Source organism: Oncorhynchus keta, chromosome 36, assembly GCF_023373465.1.
Source record: "Oncorhynchus keta strain PuntledgeMale-10-30-2019 chromosome 36, Oket_V2, whole genome shotgun sequence".
Taxonomy (NCBI): Eukaryota; Metazoa; Chordata; class Actinopteri; order Salmoniformes; family Salmonidae; genus Oncorhynchus; species Oncorhynchus keta.
Window position 1 is genome coordinate 19,783,968 of NC_068456.1, and position 6,000 is coordinate 19,789,967.

Sequence of the window (6,000 nt, forward strand, 5' to 3'; positions counted from 1 at the left end):
TGCAACGTTGACTATTCATGAAAATCGCAAATGAAATGAAATAAATATATTAGCTCTCAAGCTTAGCCTTTTGTTAAAACCTCTTAGGCCGCCCCATCCCGCATGCGGGATCGTGACTACAGCCTCAAGCTCATTACCATAACGCAACATTAGCGATTTTTTCAAAATATGCTTTAGAACCAGAGAAAATCAATAATTTGTGTAAGAGTGGTGATAGCTAGCTTAGCATTTAGCGTTAGCATTTAGCACGCAACATTCACAAAAACCAGCAAAGGGATCAAATAAAATAATTTACCTTTGAAGAACTTCAGATGTTTCAATGAGGAGACTCTCAGTTACATAGCAGATGTCCAGTTTTTCCTGAAAGATGCTTGTGTAGGACACAACGTTCCATTTTGTTACTATGCATTTGGCTACCGAAACTAACCGAAAATTCAGTCACCTAAACGTCAAACTTTTTTCCGAATTAACTCCATAATATCGACTGAAACATGGAAAACGTTGTTTGAATCAATCCTCAAGGTGTTTTGTCATATATCTCTTCATTGAAATGCCAGTCCTAGAAGCGTGCATTCTTCTCTGATTCGGATGGAAAAATACTGGGACCTGACTTTTGCGCACCAATTTCCACGCAGACACCATGCGGGACACTTGGTAATTGTAGGCTCTTATGGGCAATCTTCCAATGATATGCCTACAAATACGTCACAATGCTGCAGACACCTGGGGGAAACGATAGGAAGTGTCCGTTCATTCCTGTCGCATTCACAGCCATATAAGGAGATCATGGAAAACGTGCCTCCAGAAATCCTGTTGATTTCCTGTTCACTCAAACATCTTGGTTTTGCCTGTAGATTTTGTTCTATGGCACTCACAGTGAAAATCTTTGCAGTTCTGGAAACGTCAGAGTGTCTTCTTTCCAAAACTACCAATTCCAAGCATAGTCGAGCATCTTTTCGTGACAAAATATTGCGCTAAAAACGGGCACGTCTTTTTATCCAAAAATGAAATACTGCCCCTATAGGTCTAACAGGTTAACAACACTGTCATCTCAGATTTTCAAAATATGCTTTTGAACCATAGCTAAACAAGCATTTGTGTAACAGTATTGATAGCCTAGCATAGCATTAAGCCTAGCATTCAGCATGCAACATTTTCACAAAAACAAGAAAAGCATTCAAATAAAATAATTTACCTTGGAAGAACTTCAGATGTTTTCAATGAGGAGACTCTCAGTTAGATAGCAAATGTTCAGTTTTTACAAAAAGATTATTTGTGTAGACAAATCGCTTCGTTTTCTTCATCACGTTTGGGTAAGGAAAAAAACGAAAATTAAGTCATTACAACGCAAACTTTTTTCCAAATTAACTCCATAATATCAACAGAAACATGGCAAACGTTGTTTAGAATCAATCCTCAAGGTGTTTTTCACATATCTATCGATGATAAATCATTCGTGGCAGTTTAGTTTCTCCTCTGAAGAAACGGAACGCGCATGGACCTAGAGATTATGGTCAATCTTCCAATGATATGCCTACAAATACGCCACAATGCTGCAGACACCTTGGGGAAATGACAGAAAGGGCATGCTCATTCATGACGCATTCACAGCCATATAAGGAGACATTGGAACACAGAGCCTTCAGAATCTGGGGCATTTCCTGTATGAAATTCCATCTTGGTTTCGCCTGTAGCATTAGTTCTGGGGCACTCACAGATAATATCTTTGCAGTTTTGGAAACGTCAGAGTGTTTTCTTTCCAAAGCTGTCAATTACATGCATAGTCGAGCATCTTTTCGTGACAAAATATCTTGTTTAAAACGGGAACGTTTTTTATTCAAAAATTAAAAGAGCACCCCCTATCTCGAAGAAGTTAACAAAGGCAGGAATCAACGCAATTGCACATTAGATGACACATTTGTAGGATAGGTAAGGCTACTATGTTGATATTTGTCACTTACTGGATTCGCTTTATCTAAACAGTACGTTCTACAGTAAATAGTATGTAGTACAATTTGTAGGCTACACAGTATGCAGTAGGTGCCTAACTTGAAGGGGGGGTCATGACCCCCACAATATTAGAGGCCAGCCAATTTGACCCACTAACTAATATACAGTACCATTATGAATTTGATGGATTGGAAATTATTTTCCCACGGTAGCTACTGGCTTTCTGTGGCTTTACAGTATACAGTAATACTCCATTCATTCCTCATTTTATAAGTGATCCCCCCCAACCAACAATTATGCTTTTGGTTTGGCCCGGTCCTCAAAGGCCGTAGTTTGTGAAGGGAAAAAAGTTGAGCAAGAAGAACGGAGCAATAGTTTCACTCTGTCTTTCTCTCTCCTCTTTCTTCTTAACAAAGCCTTAATTCTGTGTGCTAACGTGTAACAAAATTAAGTAAAGTCACATTTTACAATTCATAAGCACGAATAGTAATTATATAGAAAATTATATTTTGGGGAAAATATTTCTATTGTGAAATGACTAGATGTGTAATCGTGTGGAAGCACTATTTCTCAAAATGAACGATAATTGGTAACATTATATTAGCCTAATTTTTGTGAGTTCAAAGACAACTTTGGTAGTATTATAAACTTAGAAACAACTTGTTTCTAGTAGGCTACATAATTAGAGAAGGGCTGTTTCTCTGAACCTCAGGCAGTAGGTTCAAGCGAGCCTGTTTTTCTCCCCAGTCAGATGCAGCCTGCCTGTCTCATAGACTCTGACTAGCAGCAGAAACCTATGCTCCTTATTTATTTAGAAAACAAATGCGAAAGCCCAAATTGTGGGGGGAAAGCACTCATAATGTTTATGCAACATAATAATCACCCTAACAACATTTCCAGGGCCACATTTATATTTTATTTTAAATTAGAAAATCTACAAAATAAATCCCCCCCACCCTAGTCTTTAGTGATAGAGATGCATTTGTCATTGCACAGCAGTAAGCTGCTAATTTCTCCTTTATTTCATTTTTTTCTTGATTTCAATATAGAAGGGAAACCAGGTACTGGTGTTTGTATGTACTGTTTCTTGATGAGTAAAAGCTATTCTTATACCATATTTTTTAGTAACAATAGTAGCTGTTCCTTCAATTGGGGGAGGTGAGGGGCATGGAGGGGGTGCATGACTGAAAAGGTTTGGGAAGCACTGATCAACAAATCACAAATACAGATGGGAAACCCAAATCTTCAGCCTACTGTATTTATGTATAGCCTTTATGCTTTATTAGTTGGGCTACAGGTGATTATGCTTATTGCTAAATAACAAACCAGTCTGATAATATACACCAATATTTAGTTAGGCACATTTTTGGAGGGGGAAATTATATTTTAATGGTGTCACCAGAATTGTATTGTAATTCATTTCGGAGTAGAAAAGTCACCAGGGCTACGTTCAGTACAAAAAAGAACATATTGCAACGTCCAGTTAAATGGAAACAGTGCTGTTCTGAACGACCAGTTGAAAAATGGGGAGGGAATGGGTTGTGTGTTCAAAATGTACCGCTACCCTTCAAATACGTCACTCGTTGCTTCAAGCGACACCCTGCCACACCCATCAAACATAGGCTAACACAAAGTCTGTTCAAGAACGTTGAAGAACGTTTTGGGCAAACGTGTCGTTCAGTACAAGCCATTACGCAATGTAGCAAAGGTTGAATGGAACTGGGCTCACCCCAGAATTGAGTTTCTCACAGTCATCCTACAAAAAAATTGTCAAGTAGACCAACAGTTTAAAGTAATGCAGAAATTATTGGTATTTCAGTTCTTATTTGGATATATTGACCAAATTATCAGGAAAGTTTAGAATGCGTTTTCCGTTTAAAAGATACCCCAAAACAACCATTTCATAGCTATATATTTTTTTTGCATGTCCCCGGACCACCCTATAAGGTTGTTTACCCCGGAACCCTTTGCCAGCCCCCCAGTATGCAACAGAATGTTATAACCTTCGTATACAGTTTTAGTAGTTAGTAAGACAGATTTCAGACACGTATGTACGTGTTCAGTATACACCCATAGAAAAGGCATATGTGTGAAATAAAATGTTGAAACCTATACAGTGCCTTGCGAAAGTATTCGGCCCCCTTGAACTTTGCGACCTTGTGCAACATTTCAGGCTTCAAACATAAAGATATAAAACTGTATTTTTTTGTGAAGAATCAACAACAAGTGGGACACAATCATGAAGTGGAATGACATTTATTGGATATTTCAAACTTTTTTAACAAATCAAAAACTGAAAAATTGGGTGTGCAAAATTATTCAGCCCCTTTACTTTCAGTGCAGCAAACTCTCTCCAGAAGTTCAGTGAGGATCTCTGAATGATCCAATGTTCACCTAAATGACTAATAATGATAAATACAATCCACCTGTGTGTAATCAAGTCTCCATATAAATGCACCTGCACTGTGATAGTCTCAGGTCCGTTAAAAGCGCAGAGAGCATCATGAAGAACAAGGAACACACCAGGCAGGTCCGAGATACTGTTGTGAAGAAGTTTAAAGCCGGATTTGGATACAAAAAGAATACAGTTTTATATCTTTATGTTTGAAGCCTGAAATGTGGCAAAAGGTCGCAAAGTTCAAGGGGGCCGAATACTTTCGCAAGGCACTGTACATGTTTGCACTCAATCTGCTGTAATCAATATTGTACTCAATACAGTGGCAATACTGTACACACTGGAGTGTGAGAGTGGAGCTGCATTCAGGTATTTGAGAATGATTTCAGCATGAGCAGCATTCCACTATATCCAATTATCATCAGTACTCATCAATATAATGGGTAAAAGGCAAACAGTTTACCATACCTGCCTTGGAATTTATACAAAAAAGTTTCTCGCTATGTGCATTGATCCCCACTGCATGTGGAAGTTTTCTTCAACTACAGATGGAAAAGATTCAACGGTAGTGATATGGGAACCGAACGGCTGAATGGCTGTTTACCAATGTGGAATGGAAAGTCCTTGAGGAGTAAAACATTCTTGAACTGTCAGTCAAAGAGGAAAACAACATGTTCTCATTTAGAAATCCATTAGAGGGCCTTGCTTTACACTAGTAAGGAGTAGTCCCCAGTCTCCACCAGTTTCAATGGGATGCTTTGGCAAAAGTCTATTTGGACATAACCCACATTAGTGAGGGATGAAAATATGGAAATCATGGTGTACTTTTGTACAGGATATTGGTTAATGGTTGCTTTATCCATTTAAATTGTTATTGGGAAATAGGGCCTTGGCGAAGGGAAAGACTCAATGGAATGAAGAGAACACATTTATCTGATTTCTTAGAACCATCCATCTAGTATAATTTAGTCTAGATAGTTTCCATGGGGACATAACATTGGACAGGGATGTTCAACTCTCTCTGAGACCTGAAGGCAACTCTTATTATAACAGGCTACAGTATTCAACTGACTTTGGTGCACTTAACCTCTAAACTGCACAGTGTGGGTGGTGGTGGATGCATGGGATCGACCCAGGCAGAGTCATATTGTGTGTGTGTGTGTGTGTGTGTTGTTGTTGTTGATTTGCCCTTCCTGACCTCAGGCTGATTCTGTCAATCAGAAGTGCAGCTGACTCCAACTCAGAACTTTATTTTTTACATCTTGAGGGATCAGTGACGCAGTGTACCCTGTCACAGATTGGTTTCCTGCTTTCGCCAAACACAAATGCTCCATCGCCACCACTCTGTGTAAGGAGGCATGGAATAAGTGTCCCCTCTCACCTCTGGATTGAATGCCTGGAATATTGATTATTTTTAACCTTTATTTTATCAGGGAGTCACACTGAGACCAATATCTCTTTTACAGATGAGCCCTGAATTACATCAATTACAGAAAATACACACACAATGCAAGCAGAAAGAAAAACACTGTCAGTAATAAGGTCCTCAATCAGATTTCTGAAAAACATCCAATTTAAGAACATTTTGAAGATTGTTCGACAAAATAAGGTGGAAGAAAACAAAAAGCTGATTTGCAATAACTAAGTAAAGAGCA